Here is a 19,342-nt window from a genome sequence, read left to right as displayed (position 1 = left end):
TTATGACCTAAAATTGTTGAATTCAATGTTGAGGCAGAAGGCTTTAAAGTGCTCCCATTGCTCTTGACCAGCAGCATGACAGAGAGATTGAGCAGAGACAGCAGAGAGGAGGACAAGTTGCTTGAAGAGGGAGGAAAAGAACAGGGAGCCTGGCTCTTGGAAGGAGACCATATCCACCCAGGACGTTCAGGGAACATTTCTCCTAACTCAACCCATTGAGGAACAATGTGTACAGTATTTTATGAAAGAGATACTTACTGGACTCAGTTGATTGTACCAAGCAGATCTGCAGCCTCAGGGGAGGGCAAGTTTGGCACTGCCAGTAACTTAAGAGGACCATGGCCATGAACTTTTTCATGACACAATCCTTTCAAGCTGGACCAGGTGACAGCTATAAAATCTTGCAGTTCGCCATTCACTGCTTCATAAGGGAGGTCAATGACACTCTGTATGCCAGGATAGGGAAATACATTGCATATGCTCTGGAAGATAGACTGAGTGCTTAGCTTTGCTACTTATGCGTGCTGCCTCTCACAGCACACACATTGCTTTGTGGGAACTGCAGGTATTTTTCACAACCGCAAAGGACTCATCTTGCTGAATGTGCAATTGGTGTACAACCATGCACAACACAACATGCAGGTGATAGGCCAGTATCCTGGCAGCAGTCATGACTGGGAGCATGTGGTCTGAGCAGAACCCTTGAAGTGAGAACTAAGGCCTTCTCCACATGCACCACTCTGTGTTGACTTCACCCACTTTAAGGAGCAGTACAAACTAACAAAAGCTCCTATTAACTCAGCAGCAAACAGCAGAAATCAGTCAGAAATTAACCTGAAAGCAGTTGATGATCCCTTTAAAATAATGCTGCAGGGGAGGCCTTTTTGCTGCTGAATACATGTTGAGCTGTACGAGGTTAAGAGAGGGTGTTGGTTGGAATGCTGAGGTCAAAAATAGTGCTGTTAAGAGTCAAGTCAATGTTACAGGTTTACTGATGTCATGATCTGGTGCACACTCCTAATGTCAGTGTTAACAGCCTCACCAAAGTGGTGCCAGCCCAGTCTGTACCAGAAGTCTGCAATACCATTCGGATGTATTTTGCACCCAAAATGACATCTGCAGCACTGAAAAAATAGGCACTATAGAGTCAAATTTTGCAGCCTTAATATTTAGCAACATTTTACATGATTCGTAGACACAATGCTCACTAATATTATGCATAAAGGTCCTTTGAAGTTCTACATGTTCTTTCTCCCCAGTAAACTAAACCTGAAAACAAACTAGGATTCAGGCAATGACTGGACTTCAAACGCATCTTTTGACTCTTTGAGGAGACATTTTGAGAACCAAACAAAAAGAATGCTGAAAAATCAATTATGAAACACGGACTTACTTTCTCAAGACTGGAGCTTTGTCGTGGAGAAAGTTAGGAAAAATAATTCACACAAAAAAAACCTCTGTAAATTACTGTAAAGCATCATCAGGCAAGTCTTGATCAAATTGCTGATATTTCAATGTTAAAGTTATGATTATTAACACAATGGATAGCATTGAGAAATTTCTCAATAGTGGAATCTGGAAAACAGTCAAAAAGTCACATGTGAGGAGGTTGGAAAATGTAATATACCACCTAGTAAAGAAGGATGAAGCTATGAAAACAATCCCATCTGTAATACTGTAATACTGCAAGACTGCCAGGAGGAACAGAGAAAACATTCCAAATGCTTTCTTTTTTCACAAAATTGGCTCATGGCAGGAGTTGCTACATGGGTTATTCCCCACTGATGAAGGCTAGATTTTGGAATCATAGAAATATACAATGCAGGAGGCACTTGGCCCGTCTAGTCTGTGCTGGTGCTACTCATTCAATTTGAGCTGCCTGTGCAAATACTATTTCCTATTTGGTGTAGCTGTTACATCCAAATCACTTCTCAGTGTTATAGGTTTTATGTTGGTATGCAAAACAAATCACATTTGGATCCTCAGTGTTGCTGATATTGTAGAGAGTAACTCACCTCCTGACTTTCCAAAGCCTGTCTGCCATCTACAAGGAACAAGTCAGGATTGTGATGGAATACTCTTCACTTGCCTGGATGAGTACAGTGCCAACAAAACTCAAGAAGCTTAACAACATTCAGGACAAGGCAACCTGCTTGTTTGGCACCCAATCCACCACAACACCGACATACAGTGGCAGCAGTATGTATCATCTACAAATTGAATTGCAGTGACCCACGAAGGCTCCTTCAACAGCATCTTCCAAACCAGTGACCTCTACCACCTAGAAGGACATGGGCAGCAGATGCATGAGAACACCACCACCTGGAAGTTCCCCTCCAAGCCACACACTATACTGGCTTGGAAATATATCACCGTACCTTCAGTGTCGCTGGGTCGAATTCCTGGAATTCCCTTCCTAACAGCACTGTGAGTGTACCTACACTACATTGGGCAGAATTTTCTGTGCCCGCTGGCGTCAAGCGTGCTGGGCGGTGTGAGCAGACAATATAGCGAGAAGGCCAGAAATTAGTTTCACTACATTGTGAAACCAGTTCGCAATCATCTGCCCAGCCTGTCAATGGTGGGCCGCATTTCCTACCATCAGACATCAGGATCTTCATTGTAATACATCTGAATGTCGCTATAAGGCCAGCCCACCAGAATTAATCCCCCATCACTGGATCGTCCACCCACATCGGTGTGATTGCACACCAATGTGTTTCACAACAGCTGCAGAAGCTGGAGTGAGATCAAGCTGCCCTGCACCACTCTTGAGCACACACTGTTGGAGGCCAGCTATGGCGTCAGCAATGGAGTTCAGCCCGCGCAGCAGTGTAGGAGCAATATCCTGGACCAAGGACTCCATGGCAGCCGCCATCCTGCCAATGTTGACCTCGGTGCATTGACATGCCGGTGCTATCACTGCAGCCTGAAGGCAGACAAATTCCTTCATTGTACCTTGCAATCTGAAGAGTGCAGTGGATATCCCTTCCTGATGTTCCCGAGCTTGCCTTTGCAGCTCCAGCAACTGAGACACAACCGAGTCCAGAGACTGGACTCAGACTCAACATGTTTCTGGCCTCCAACAGTTCTCCAAGTGCCAGGGACTTGGGAAGCCTCTACTATCACCTGTGGTAGATTAGACAGTGCAATGTGCTCACAAGATTGTAATCCTGAGGCTAGTTTAAATCTAGGTCCCACCGAGGTGTGTATCTTTGCACTGGTGGAGGGTGTGGTTGAGCGCTGTGATGGGACTTCAAGGAGGGTGCCTTCAGATTCCTCTGCAGAGATTTCTTCAGGGCTTGATTGGAGGCCATGTGTCATAGACTTTGTCAGCTGTTTCCTCGATGTTCCTACGAAAGCAAGGAGAGATAATTAGTGCATGGCAGTGGCCTGTGAAACAGGACATATCACTCATAGCATGGTTGCCCGATGGATGTTGCACTGCTGGATCCTCACATTGTAGAGCACCAACATGGGTGACAAAAATTTTGCAGTTTTTGCCTGTGTGGCATTGACTTGGTTTTTCCTGTCATCATATGGATGGGTAAAAGGCCGTCCACAGAAAATGGTCCATCTTGTTTTGATGCAGTAGCTGCAGAATATTCTTTTTGTTTAATGAACTTGATGGGTTTTTTTGATAAGGTAGCAGAGGGGGTTGATGATGCAGTTGATGTGGTGCATACGGACTTCCAAAAGGTATTTGATTAAAGTATCACATAATAGGCTTGTCAGTAAAGTTGAGGCCCATGGAATTCAAGGGACAGTGGCAGGAGTTCCAGGAATCAGAGTTGTGGTAACCTGTTGTTTTTCGGCTTGAACGAAGGGATACAATGGGATTCTACAGGGGAGGGCAATGGCTTTTTGTGATATATATTAAAGAATTAGACTTGGGTATATAGGGCACAATTTCAAAATTTGCAGATGACACAAAACTTGGAAATATAGTAAACTAAGAGGAGGATAGTGATAGACTTCAAGAGAATATGGAATGGGTGCACACGTGGCAGATGAAATTCAATGCAGAGAAGTTATAAAGAATGAGGAGAGACAATCTGAACTAAAAGGTATAATTCTAAGGAAGGCTGAGGAACAGAGAGATTCAGGGGTATACATGTACAAATCATTGAAGGTGGCAAGGCAGGTTGAGAAAGTGTTTAAAAAGGCATATTGAGATCCAGGACTTTAGAAATAGAGGCATAAGACAGAATCTAGTGGAGCTCCTGGGAGTAGGGAACAAGGCAGGCTGGGACACTTCATTGTGCAGGAGGCAAATTGTCAGCTTCCTGACAGGAGGATGAAAGTTAGCGGCGGGTTAAAAGTGGATCATGGTTCCTGACAGCAAACGGCAGGAACCTATTTCAAATGCATTAGCATGTTATGCATATTCATTAAAGCATATGGTCTCCAGGTTAAATTGTATCTTTGTGATGAAATCAGCAGCAAACGCAAAACGTATGCCTTCAGATTCACAACCGGTTAAAAAGTGGTGTGTAGCTGTGGTAATTTACCTGCTGGATTTGGAGTGAGAAGGAGCTGCTTTGTTGCACCAGAAGAGAGGAATCTGGACTGTTACAAAGACCAGCAAGTCAAGGGTTATGGCGGGCAAGGTGGAGGCGAGACACAACCAGAACAGCCATCATCTTAATGAATGGAGGAGCATGCTTGTAGGGCTGATTGACCTACTCCTGCTCCTAAGTCATATGCTCAAGTGGTGGCTGTGTGTGAAAGGGAGGATGACAGCTGTCCAGTAGGTCGAGGCATGGCTGTCTAAGAAGGGAGGGTGTCAACTATCCAGGTAGGCCGAGGCATGGCTGACCGAAGAGGGAGGGTGTCAGCTGTCCAGGTATGTCAGGCATGGCTGTTGAAGATGGGACGCTGCCGGCTGCCCAGGTAGGTCGAGGCACGGCTATTCGATTAATGGAGATTAGGTTGTGGTAGCCCTAAGAAGAGTCATGGGGAACAGAGGAAGGAGCTGGATGACACAAGGAAGGTTAACCTCTATAGAAGGCAGCTCAAGTATGATAGAGTGGAGATCAAGGGTGATTGAGGGCAGGACAATGGTGCAACCCGAGCAATGGCTCAGAGTCATTGAGCTGGAGGCTGAGCTGCAGACTTTGTTTCACATCAGGGAGGGGGAAAGTTACCTGGATGCTATGTGCTAAAAAGCAGTCAAACCACTTAGGATAGGGTCTTCTGATTTGGTCAGTGACCAGGGACAGGAGGGTGTGACTGTGAGTGAGGCAGGTATGGGGACTCAGAGGACAGGAGTGCAGGAGCGTGAGCATCTGCAATTGTCCAATAGGTGTGAGTTTCTGTCAACTTGTTTGGATGAAAGTGGGGGCTGCAGGGTGGATGAGCAAACTGACCTTGGCACCATGGTATAGGAAGCCAGCCATGTAGGGTGAACAAAAAGGAACATAGTTCTAGTAGGGGATAATATAGTGAGGGGGTTTTAATCTGTTCTCTGTAGCAAAGAACGAGAATCCAGACAGCTTTGTTGCCTGCCCATTGCCAGGGTTTGGGACATCTGCTCAGACCTGGGAGGACAAGGATCCAGTGGTCATGCTCCATGTAGATACCAATGACATAGGCAGGATGAGGAAGGAGGCTCTGCATAGTCAGTATGAGGAGCTAGGCAGCAAGTTAAGAAGCAGAGCCTCAAATTATTATTACATGAGTCATGTGCAAATTGGTATAGGACAAATAAGATTAAAGAAATGAATGCGTGGTTCAATGACTGGTTCTGGTTCATGGGGCACTGGTACCAGTATTGGGGAAAGTGGGATCTGCACCACTGCGACTGTATACACCTGAACCGTGCTGGGGCTGGTGTCCTCACAAGCTGCATAACTAGCGAAGTACAGAGAGTTTTAAACTGAATAGTGGGGGCAAGGGATCAAATTTGGGAAGAATAGAGAAAAGGCAAGAGAGACCAGTATTAATATGGGAAATGATAAACAGACTGTGACAAGAAGGGACAGGGAGTACAATTCTAAGAGTAAACCAACAGATAAGTCTAGACGCTACAATAATAATAAAAGGGCAAAACTAAAGGCTCTGTACCTAAATGCTCGTAGCTTTTGAAATAAAACAGATGAAATGATTATGCAAATAGAAATAAATAAGTCTGATTGGATGGCCATTACAGAGACATGGCCACAGGGTGACATAGATTGGGACTTGAATAGTGAAGGGTACGTGGCATTTAGGAAGGACAGGAAGTTAGGAAAAGGTGGAGGAGTGGCTCTGTGAATTAATGATGGTGTTAGCACAATAGGGTGGGATGACCTAAGTTTAGGAAACTGGAATGTAGTAGCGGTTTGGGCTGAGGTGAGGAATAATAAATGCAAGAAGTCACTTGTACAGGCCCCAAATTGTAACTACATGCTAGGACAGAGCATAAAAGAAGAGATAATGGGAGCTTGCCAGAAAGGTACAGCAATCATCACGGGGGATTTTAATCTACATGGAGACTGCAAAAATCAGGTGGGCAAAGGTGACGTAAATGAGGAGTTCATAGAATGTTTTTGGGATTGTTTCTTAGAACAGCACATTCTGGAGCCAACCAGAGAGCAGGTTATACTAAATCAGGTATTGAGCAACGAGATAGGATTAAGTGATAACCTCATAGTGAAGACACCCCTAGGCAGCAGCAATCATAGTATGATTGAATTTTACACTCATTTTGAGAGAGAAACGAATGCTTCCAAAACTACTATTTTAAACTTAAATAAGGGCAATTGGAGGGCATGAAAGTGGAGCTAGCTAAAGTGAACTGGCAAATGAGGTTATGGAATGGGTCAACAGAGGTTCAATGGCAGACGTTTAAAACACACAGAATAGATATGCTCCAAGGAGAAGGAAGAATTCCAAGGCAAGGGCCCACCATCCGTGGTTAACTAAAAGAGTTAAAGATAGTATCAAACTTAAAGAATAATCAGATAATTATGCAAAGACAGGTGGCAGGTCAGAAGATTGGAAAGAATATAAAGAACAACAAAGGATGACAAAAAGATTACTAAAGAGGGAAAAATTGAGTATGAGAGGAAGTAATATAAAGATGGATAGTAAGAGTTTCAATAGGTATTTAAATAAGAAAAGTTAACAAAGTGAACATTGGTCCTATAGAAAATGCATATAGAATGGATAAAGGAAAGTAGAGAGATGGGTGATGAATTAAACAGGCATTTTGCTTCCGTCTTCACTATAAAGGATACAAGTAACGTCTTGAACGTAGCTGTAAATCAGGAAATGGAAGGGAGGGAGGAACTTGGGAAAATTACAATCATCAGGGTAGTGGTATTACGTAAATTGTTGGGGCTGCAGGATGACGAATCCCCAGGTCCAGATGAACATTACCCTAAGGTCTTGAAAGAAGTAGCTAGTGAGATAATTGATGCATTGGCTTTAATTTTCCAAAATTGCCTAGATTCAAGGAAGGTTCCATCAGATTGGAAAATAGCAAATGTAACTCCTTTCACTCCCTTTCAGTCTTCCCTAGATTCAGGGTGGTGCCAGAGGACCGGATAATTGTGAACATTATGCCCTTGTTTAAAAAGGTTGTAAAGATAAGCACAACAATTAAAACCAATCAGTTTAACTTCAGTGGTGGGGAAGCTTCTAGAAACAATTACTCGGGATAGAACTAATAGTCATAAATGGAAAAAAAGATGAGTTGATAAGGAACAACCAGAATGGATTTCTAAAAGGGAAATCGTGTTTAACTAACTTGTTGGAGTTTTTTGAAGAGGTAGCAGAAAATGTCAATGAGGGCAATGCTGTTGAGGTGGTGTACATGGACTTTCAAACAGCATTTGATATGGTGCCACACAACAGACTAATGGAAAAGTTATTGCTCGTGGAATAGAAGGGACAGTGGCAACATGGATACAAAATTGGCTGAAAAGTAGGAAGCAGAGAGTAATAGTCAATGGATATTTTATGGGCTGGAAAAAGGTTTGTAGTGGAGTACCCCAGGGGTTGGTATTGGGAACCTTGCTTTTCCTGATTTATACTAATGATCTAGATCTTGGTGTGCAGGGGACAATTTCAGAGTTTGCAGATGATACAAAGCTTGGGAGTGTTGTAAACTGTGAGGGGGACAGTGTAGAACTTCAAAAGAGCATAGACAAATTGGTAGAGTGGGCAGATAAGTGCCAGGTGACATTCAGTGCAGAGAAGTGTGCATGCATTTTGGTAGGAAGAACATGGACAGACAATATAAGATAAGGGGTGAAATTTTGACGGGGCTGCAGGAGCAGAAAGACCTGGGTGTATATGTGCATAGATCATTGAAGGTGGCAGGACAGGTGGAGAGAGCAGTTAATAAAGCATATAGTATGCTGGGCTTTATTAATAGGGGCATAGAGTACAAGAGCTGGGAGTTCATGCTGAATTTATAAAATACACTTGTCAGACTTCAGCTGGAATATTATGCACAGTTCTGGGTGCCACATTATATGAAGGATGTGAACATATTGCAGAGTGTGCAGAAGAGGTTTACAAGAATGGTTCCAGGGATGAGAATCTTCAGCTATGAGGATAGATTGGAGAGTTTGGGATTGTTCCCCTTGGAGAGAAGAAGACTGAGAGGAGATTTGATAAAGATGTTCAAAATCAAGAGAGGGATGGACAGAGCAGATAGGGAGAAGCTATTCCTGCTTGTAAAATGATCAAGAATGAGAGGGTACAGATTTAAAGTGATTTGTAAAAGAAGCAAATGCATCATTAGAAAAAACTTTTTCACACAACGAGTGGTTCGGGTCTGGAATGCACTGCCTGGACGTGTGGCGGAGACAGGTTCAATCAAGGCATTCAAGAGGATCTTAGATAATTATTCAAATAGAAACAATGTACAAGGGTATAGGGAAAAGGCAAGGCAATGGAGCTGGGTCATAATGTTCATTTAGAGAGCCGGTACAGGCATGATGGGCCAAATGGCTTCTTCCTGTGATGTTAAGATTCTGTGATTCAAAAAGGGAGGGAGACAGAAAGCAGTAAACCACAGGCCAGTTAGCCTAACATCTGTCATAGGGAAAATGTTGGAAGCTATAATCAAAGATGTTATAGCAGGAGACTTAGAAAAATTCAAGGCAACCAGGCAGAGTCAATATGGTTTTGTAAAAAGGAAATCATGTTTAACCAATTTATTGAAATTCTTTGAAGGAGTGCTGTGGATAAACAGGAACTAGTGGATGTACTGTATTTAGATTTCCAGAAGGCATTTGATAAAGTGCCACATCAAAGGTTGCTGCAGAAAATAAAAGCATCTGTGTGGAACCCACAGAGCCCAGCAGAGGAGAGGTAAAATGCCTCCCATCCCTCAACAAGAGCAACAATAGAACAGACCATTGGATTGCTGAAGGTGAAGTTCCACTGCCTGGAACACTCGGCTGGAGTGCTGAAGTATATGCCACAGAAAGTCTCATAGATCATTGTGGCCTGCTGCATCCTACAGAACCTTATACAGAAAAGAGGTGAAGAATTGGCAGATGGGGAGATAGAGGAGCCGGATTCATCCTCAAACGGAGATGAAGGGGAAGAATCAGAAGACTTTGAGGTGATGCATGGTGCTTGTCCAGCTTCAGAAGCCAGTGATGGAGAGATGTGCCAGAGAGGCCTGTGAGACCCTCGCTGTATCCCTATTTCAGCCAGTGGGGCCCCTGCAGGATCTCTTGTTGCCCGCCTCAAGAAATGTTGCTGTGGAAGTGCCATCACATCCAGTACACTCCCTCCAGGCCAACCTACAGGCCTGTGACCTCTGATACCTAGAAGAGAAAAGGCTTCAGGCCGTTGGCATTAAGAAACCGTTATGCATGAACCTCACACACTTCTGATGGAAAGGAGGCTGCAAATGATTCAGTCACACAGGTTCCAATCTTGGCAAGGCCTGGATTTGTTCACCTGAAAAATATGGAATTTCAGCTGCAGGCACTACTAAGACAACAGATTCTGAGGGGGGATAAGGGAGTGAACAACATATCCTGGCTTGCCGGGGAGGTTCTATTCCACTGAACTATCAAAGGTTGACAAATATCAAAACTACCATAAGTCAAGAAGCTCAGATTTGCCATCAACCCTGAGGTGTAACAATATATCATGTATATATGCCATTATTGAATTTCAATGAAGCACCAAGCCCTTAAAAGCCCCCATCTGATTCAAAAGTCCCAGCAACATGATCATTCAACACACATGAATAAAATGTTCAAAATACATATTTACACAAACTTACAATGTTAGAGAACGATTGGACATCTGTGCTACCTTTGTGCCTTTAGAAGGTTTCTCATTTATCCTTTCCATCACTATACTTTGATGCTACCCTGGCATTGACAACTGAGATGGACACTGCCTGCCGAGTGCTACCTCCTGTTTCCCGAGATGATCTCAGTGGCCGTCCTCTGGTGATCTGAGGCCTAGATGCCGCCGGCCTGTTGAGGGCCTCCTACACAGAGAGGAGGAGGAGCGCAAGCTCACCCTTGGAGCACCCTGAGAAGACCCTGACGAAGGTTGCTGGCGTCCCTCCTCCCTGTCAGTGCGCAATAGCACTTCTCCAATTGCAGGAGGAGAAGGGGCACCTGGATGGAGGTCCATGTGCCTATTGCCTAGCCAACTGTGTGTAGAATCCATGGCCAGAGCAACAGAATGCAGGTCTGAGCGCGTATCTGGTAGCCACTGAGTGTTCTGCTGGACCTGGCTTTCTAAGGCAGTCACCAATCTCTCCATGGAGGAAGCCATGCACTTAGATGCTGGATCAATGACAAAACTCATGGCTTGGCACCATTCATTCAAGACTGTGCATAGCCTCTGGCATCTCCACCAGATATTCCCCTGCCTGTCTCTGCATCTCCAGTAGGTTTCTTGCAGATATTCCCTGAGGCACAGCATCGGGATTGAGTTCAGCACGGAATTGGTCTCCAGGAGTCCTCCGGCTGTCAGGGGCCTTTGCTATTACATCCTCCCTCAGCTCCTGTGATGTGTCTGTGATGTGTTCACCAGATTGTGACACTGAGCTTATCAGCAGATGCATTCCCACTGAGATGATTGTCGCTGCACTGGTGCAGGGTGTAGGGGGGATGGTGTGACGGTCCATCCTCTGAGTGTTCCACTTCATCATCCTAAAAGGTGGAGTTCTGGCTTGCTGCAGGCTGTGGGTGATGTGTCTCCTGACTGTGAGGTCCTGTCGTGAAGAACACAAAGGTAGCAGGTGAGGAAAGTGACGTTTTACCCACCGGCCGCAATGGCTGCTTTTCATGCCGTATCATCCCAAACACACTGTATTAACTATACATTCCCAGGAAACACACCGTTTCCATGGCAGGCAGGCTCTGATTCCCCTCACCGCTTCATGGTGCCATATTTAAAGTGCAGCCGTACGCAAACCTCTCAGAGCTTCCAGCCCAGGACTGCCACATTGGAAGACATGGCCCTGAAAGGCAACAAGACAGAAGTCCCTCCGTTCAATGACACATCACTCAAGCACCTTTTGGATGCAGTGGGGGCCCGCCATGATGTCCTCTATCCCTCCCCCACTTTGGCTTTAGGATGGGAAACAACATCACCAATGAGGCTTGGGAGGCGGTGCTAGCAGTGGTCAGCACCAATGCCCTGCAAAAGGGGACAAATACCCAGTACTGCAAGAGGATAAATGGTCTCCTCTGTTCCACCAGGGTAAATCACTCTTCTCATCACTCTCAACTCACACACTCACAAACCCATCACATATCTATGGGGCCCTCACTCACTGGCAGTTCAACAGATATCACCATTCACTCTCTCACACTCACCGTCATTGTCCTCATCCCATCCATGGGACCACTCACCACCCACACAGGCCAGGCATACTTATCATCTGGCCTGGCAGGCATTCTGCTTACACTGTTTCCACCTCTATTCATGCAAGACAAGCTGGCACACAACAATACAGAGAGCTGGAGGAATGTCTGAAATCAAGGTCCTCACGATCTTTGAAAACAGAGCCATCCAGCTAGTGAGCCTTCTCTGGGATGCCTCCAATGCCAGTATATCTTAAAAACAAAAATAAAAACAAAAAAACTGCAGATGCTGGAAATCCAAAACAAAAACAGAATTACCTGGAAAAACTCAGCAGGTCTGGCAGCATCGGCGGAGAAGAAAAGAGTTGACGTTTCGAGACCTCATGACCCTTCGAAAGAACTTGAGTTCGAGTCCAAGAAAGAGTTGAAATATAAGCTGGGCTAAGGTGTGTGGGGGGGTGGGGGTGCGGAGAGAGAGAGAGAGAGAGAAGTGGAAGGGGTTGGTGTGGTTGTAGGGACAAACAAGCAGTGATAGAAGCAGATCATCAAAAGATGTCACCAACAATATATCAGTATATACCAGTATATCTTTCCTCAGATAAGGGGACCAAAACTGTTTACAGTATTCTAGGTGTGGTCTAACTAGTGTGTTGTATAGTTTTAGCAAGATTTCCCTATTTTTATACTCCATTCCCTTTGAAATAAAGGCTAGCATTCCATTTGCCTTCCCTATTACCTGCTGAAATTGTCTGTTAGCTTTTTGGGATTCATGCACAAGGACTCCCAAATCCCTCTGTGCTGCAGCCTTCTGCAATCTTTCTCCAATTACATAATATTCAGCTCCTCTATTCTTCCTGCCAAGCTACATAACCTCACATTTTCCCACATTATATTCCACCTGCCAAGTTTTTGCCCACTCACTTAACCTGTCTATATCCCTCTGTAGACTCTTTGTGTCATCCTCACCACTTGCCTTCCCACCTATTTTTGTATCATCCGCATTGACGACTTTAGGGAAAGTGCAGGAAAGATTTATGAGAATGGTTCCAGGGATGAGGGACATCAGTCACCAGGATAGATTGCAAAAGCTGAGGCTTTTCTCCTTTGAGAAGGGAAGATTAAGAGATTTGATATAGGGGTCTATTCTGAGTAGATAGGGAGAAACTGTTTCCTTTAGCAAAGGGGTTGAGAACCAATGGACACAGACTTATGGTGATTGGCAAGAAAAACAAAAACATGAGAAAACATTTTTTACACAGCAAGTGGTTAGGATCTAGAATAAGTGTGTGGTGGAGGCAGATTCAGTTGTTGCTTTCAAATGGGAATTGAATAGCACCCAAAAGGGCAGGGTAGTTGGATTAGTTTAGTTGCTGTTGCAGAGAACCAGATTCAGTAGGCCGAATGGTCTCATTCTGTGTTGTAATCTATCTATGATTCTAATGTGTCTGGCCAACTGCCTGAAGAAGAGGCCAAGCCATTCCACAGCAAAAATGATCATCTTTGGCCCCATGACAAACTATTGCCACCAATTCCATCCCAACAAAAAGTATCCCAAGGCATTTCATAGAAGCACAAGCAGAAAAAACTCAATTCTGTTCCAAAGAAGGAAACATTAGGTGGATGACTAAAAGCTTGGCCAAAGAAGTGGGTTTTAAAGGAGAACAGGGATGAGGGAAGCCGATGAGGCTTCAGAGGGAATTCCAGAGCTTAGTCCTTAAATGGCTGAAGCCATGACTGAAAATTGTGGAGCAAAGGGACTGAGGAGGATGCAAAGGACGCCAGATTTAGAGGAAGGTAGAGACCTTAGAGGGTTGCAAAAAAAAAAATTACAATGAAAGGAAAGAACAAGATGAAGGAGTTTAAACTAAGAATGAGAATTTTAAGTTTAACACATTGAGGGTCACACAGCCAAGATAGGTCAATGAATACAGGAGTGATGGGTGAATGGGATTTGGTGTGAGTTGTGATATGAGCAGCAGAGTTTTGGATGCACTGCAGTTTATAAAGGGTGTTACAAATCTGGTAACAAAGGCAAGTTTTGGCAGCAAATGGGCAGAGGTATGGATGGAGACAAGTGATCTTATGGACCATGAAGTCAGGTCAGAAGCTCAGCTCAGGGTTAGAAAGGATGCTGAGATTGTGAATAGTTTGATTCAACCTGAGACAGAGTCCATGGCAGAAGATGAAATTGCTGGCAATGGTTTGTCATGGGGCCAAAGATGATTGTTTTCCTTCTTCCCCATGTTTAACTTCAGGAAATTGTACCTCAGTGCCGCAAAGAAGAGCAAAAGTAATTGGCCTTCAATAAGCTCAAGAGAGAGGAAGGTGATTGGGAGGGGACCAAGTACAGACTGACAGCGTCCACAGTTATAATGTGAAACCAGGAGGCACAATTCTGGCTTCACATTCAGGCAAGTTTTAGAAACTTACCTTGTGTTTCTTCCCCACCTTACAGCAATATTTTACTGCAGGTTAGGTTGTTGCAGAAACAAAGAAACACTGTATTTGGTGCAGCTAAACTCTGACAGCTTTTTGCCCATTATGATAGAAGGATCATGCAATTGGTCTATAACACTCCTTAAAAACCAATGAATTGCATATCAATTTCTAATATATTATTCATTGATTACAGCATTCCTTCGAAAGTAGCTGTTAAATAATAAAATTAAATACATGCAGGTATGTGAATGAAATGTAATAAGTTTATGAACCTGAAAATTAATATGTCTGGTCCAAAGGGGTGCAGCAAAGTCAGAAAATACTAGAAAGATTTTAATTGGATTATGGAAATCAGCCTAGAGGACACGATACGCATCAAAGAGGAATATAATCAGATTAGTTTGCAGTCAACAGTTCTGTCTGGCACTGAGTGGGTGAAGGCAGCGAAACAGAAACCGTTTCCAGAACATGCTGTGTAAAAAGGGTATTGGATGTCAGCTGGAAGGGCAGAGTGACCACCAGTGAAGTAATGAGGAGTGTTCTGTCTACAGTAACAGAGCACACGGGGTTGGGTTGAGCAGAGCATGTGTGACATGTGGCTAAAGACTAGTATGCTTGGAAGGTGATAGAATAGGTGCCAGCTGGGAAACAACCATCTGGAAGACCAAAGTTAAGATGAAAATTTGTGAAAGTCAAAACGGCAGACAGCTGTGAGAACGAGTAGTGGGGACAGTTTGAATGCCAAGTCTTTTAATGTCTATGATCAACTAGATTTTGCTGACTCACATGGAGTGTAGGATTCAAAAATGAAATGTTGCAACATTTGATATATAAAACCATTTTTTTAACCTTCCTTGTTATGGTGGTAATTTTTAAACATATTTTTCTACTGTAAAAACAAATTATTTTGACTAATATCATCTCGGAGCCCATTGGTTCGGTTTCAGAAATTTGGAAATCAGAAATGTCTAGACTCCTGGTATGTTTCTGACAGAGCTTGATTTGTTAACAGTTGGCAAGGGATCAGAAGATCATTATGGAGGAGGAAAGCCATTCACCCACCCAGAAGGATCCTAAAGGCAGAAGCAAAATACTGCAGATGCTTGAAATCTGAAATAAAAACAGAAAATACTGGGAATACTCAAAAGGTTTGGCAGCATCTGTGGAGAGAAACAAAGATAAAGTTTCAATGACCTTTCATCTTCATCCATCACCTTTCACCATCCTAAATGCCCTCATTTTAGCATCCACATGTTACTTATCATGTTCCAGAGCTTCTATTTCCATTACTTTAACTGGAGGTCTATTGGTTGTGTGAAAAAAAAATTCCTAATACCAATAGTAAGTTTATATTTTACTATTTTGAATTTGCACTGCTTTGTTTTACTTTTGAATATAAAACAAGATTCCAAATTTACTTTACCAACTTCTTCAATCATCTATCAGACATCTCCTTTCTAAGTTTCTCTAAACTTTCCTCATAACTATGACTTGGTCATGAGAGACCAGATTCATGGCTCTTCTCTGAGCTGCCTCCAGTGTTTGGATGTCTCGCTTGTATCTTGGTGACCTGAACTGAGCATATATATCATTCTTGGTGAGATCTGACAATAAAATTTGATCACAACTTTGTCTGATTTCAATTCCACATTTTTGGTTATATACTTTGCTTTCTATTGTCTCTGTTGATTGCTACTCTGCATTGTTTGGCTGTGTTCAGCATTGAATCAATTGAGATCCCTAATTCAACTTCATCTTTAGCTAATTTAATGTCACTGATGTGCGTCACCTATTTTTCCATCCTTTTTGCAGTACTTTTACACCAATCTGCATCAAATTTAATCTGTCATTGTTCTGCCCGCTTATATTTTTTTCAACTCATTTTGTAGCTTCTAAGCTGCCTCTTCTCATTCATCTGTCACTCCTGATTTGAAAACATTTATACAAAACACTGCGGATACTGTAAATCTGATATCAAGAATAGAAAGTGCTGCAAAAACTCAGAAAGCATCTGAGGGAGAGGAAGGCAGCATTAGCGTTTGGATTGACCTTTTGTCAGATACAAAGCAGGATTACAAGGGTTAAGTTGCTAATCTTATTTTAACTTCCACTTGCCCAGTTTCCACCAAATGAGTGGAATTAATATCTGGGCCATAGTATTCTTTTAGAACTAAGTCATCAGTTGAGCAGATTAACATGCAATTAGATTTTTCACCACCCTGCTACAATATCTGTACTTTGATTTCATTTGATTCTGAATCCCAGTTATTTATATAAGTTAGTAATGACCCCTACACCAAGCTCTGAGCACCCTACCTTCTGCATATCAGTATAATTTTGTGTTGTTTTCAATGCCTTATGAAATTCCTCATTTCACAGTTAAGAGCTTGAAGTCGTGAATTAATTAGGGGCAATTTCAACCCTGTTAAAGCCAAAATGGGGTCCCTTCTAGCAATCTTAAATTTTACTCTGTGCTTTTCAGCAGGGAGGACAGGCATCTATTGAGTGTGTTCACTCTAATGAATGATCACTCGAACATCGCTTGGGGAGGATAGCATCTAGCCAAGCTAATAAGATGAAGAGAGAGCACTGGTCTTACAGTTTCTTCAAATTAGCAAAATAGAACAATTAGATTTGTAGAATCATAGAATGATTACAGCACAATAAGAGGCCATTTGGCCTATCATGCCTGTGCTGGTCCTCTGATGGAGCAATTCACATAGTGCCACACTGTCCTGCTATTTCCCTGTAGCCCTGCAAATATTTTCTTTTCAGAGAATGACTCAATCCACTTTTGAAAGCCTCAATTGACCCTGCCTCCACCACGCACTCAGGCAGTGTTTTCCAGATTCTAACTACCCGCTGCGCAAAAAAAAAAAAATTCCTCAATGCTTCTTTTGCCAATTACTCTAAACCTGTATTAATTGTATCTGAGTTTTCTTTTTTTCATTATCTTTCATTTGTTTTATCACTAGATTTCTGAGAACTTTGAGGATGGGATAAGCTAATTGATCTGCTATTGTCTCAAGCTGATTGACAGCTCAGTGACAAGAGATGTTCAGACATGTTTCGATTATGAGTTTTATCTGTTGAGTCTACAGTCAATGTCAGGCTTTGGGAGTTAACAGCCAGCGAATCAGTTAAAGTTTTCTTTTATTCTTGGGACGTGGGTGATGTTAGCAAGGCTGCTTCTATTGTCTAACCTAAAACTAGGTGGTTTGTGAGGTCAGCTCAGAGGGCATCAACCAGATATTGTGGGACTGGAATCAGAAAGCCACAGTAAAGCCATAGAAGTAAATTTCTCTTTCTGCTAGAAAAAAGGTGAATAGCATCTTTATTGTATTTTACGTTGAAAGAGTGGAGAAATGAATCATGCATTGTTTTATATCGTGTACAGTAAGTCCTTGTTTTAAGTTGTGGTTGTGTTCCAGGAACTCATAACTTTAATGAGATAACTTTATGTGAATCGCAGGTTCCCATGGGAATCAATGTTAAAGCTGGAGTTAACTTCCATTGGACATTTCTTGCCTGAAGGAAAACAACGTGAAGTAATGCATTTGGGGAGGGAAAACAAAGCTATTAACAGAAAGACATTGAGAGGGGTAGAGGAAGTGGGAGTGCATGCCCACAGGTTCCTGAAGGTAGCAGAACAGGTGGATAATGTAGTAAAGGAAACACATGGAACACTTTCCTTTATTGGATGAGGTATTGAATACAAAAGCAGGGATGCACTGGAACTGTATAAAACGTTGGTTAGGCCACAGCTGGAAATTTGTGTGCAGTTCTGGTCACCACATTATAGGAAGAATGTAATTGCTCTGGAGAGACTACAGCGGAGATTTACCAGAATGTTGCTTGGGCTTGAAAATTGCAGCTATAGAGAGATTGGATAGGCTAGGCTGCAGGGTGACTTAACTGAGGTGTACAAGATTATGAAGGCCCTAGTTATACAGGAAAGACTTGTTTCCCCAAGAGGAGAGGTCAATCACTAATAGACGCAGATTTAAAGTGATTGGTAGGAGGATTAGAGAGAACATGAGGAAACATTTCTTCACCTAGAAGGTGGTGGGTATCTGGAATTTGGTGCCTGGTTTGGGGGTAGAGGCAGAAACCCACAACTCGTTTAAAATGTACCTGGATCTGCACCTGTAGTTCTGTAACCTGCAAGGTTATGGACCAGGTGCTGGAAGGTGGGATTAGAATCAGCAGCTAGTGTTTTCATTTTTCTTTTTTGGCCAACACAGACATGATGGACTGAATGGCCTCTTTCTATGCCATCACTTTTCTATGGTTTCTATGGTTACTATGGAAATGCTGTAGCATACGTGTGCAGCATTGTGTATTCCTAGTTGAAATAACTTGCAAAATAAAATAAATCACTGAATATAAAAGAAATCCTATACAAGTTCAAATTAAATTACACTCTCCAGCCTCAAGACTTTTTAAAACATCCAATTTCACTGCGAGGATGATGGTTTTTCTTGCTTTCTTTGCAGCTTCAGGCATACTACCAGCATTTACTGGGTGTTTCTGGCTCATGTTTAAAAGTAATTTGAAAGTCTCACCCATAGGAGGCACTCCTGAAACTCCAAAATTTAAATCAAATTTAAATCCAACTTTTTGCTTGAAACAAAGACAACTCGAGCTTTGGATGCCTCTTGGTCTTTTTTTAAAAATGATGCTGCCTTGCATAGAGTACAAGCAGCCTCCTTAGAGGGGGTGCTGATCGGGTCACAGGACCTGATGTTACATGAAGGGAGCCAACTCCTGATGATGTGCGATGACAAGGGGCAACAATGACACACAACGCAAATGGAAGGCAATGAAGACAGGCGGTGATGATGTGCAAATACGTGGGCACAATGAATGGGGACAGCAGTGATGTGAGGAAGGTGATGATGAGAAATGACACTGAAGCAGAAATCGCTACTTAAATCAGGGAAAACGCACCTAAAAACAAAAACAACTTTAAAATGAAACAACTTAAAACAGAGGTGACTTAAAATGAGGCTTTTCTGTTGGATCATCAAATTGTTTTGTTTAAATAAAATTCCAAAAAATTGGTTCCAAGCCAGGAGCCATGGCCTGGGAAGCATGTGTACTGTTCAAGCTGGGGAGAGATA

Source organism: Carcharodon carcharias, chromosome 3 (genome assembly GCF_017639515.1).
Source record: "Carcharodon carcharias isolate sCarCar2 chromosome 3, sCarCar2.pri, whole genome shotgun sequence".
Lineage (NCBI taxonomy): Eukaryota > Metazoa > Chordata > Chondrichthyes > Lamniformes > Lamnidae > Carcharodon > Carcharodon carcharias.
The sequence above is the reverse complement of the archived record's forward strand: the minus strand, read 5'-3'. Positions refer to the sequence as shown.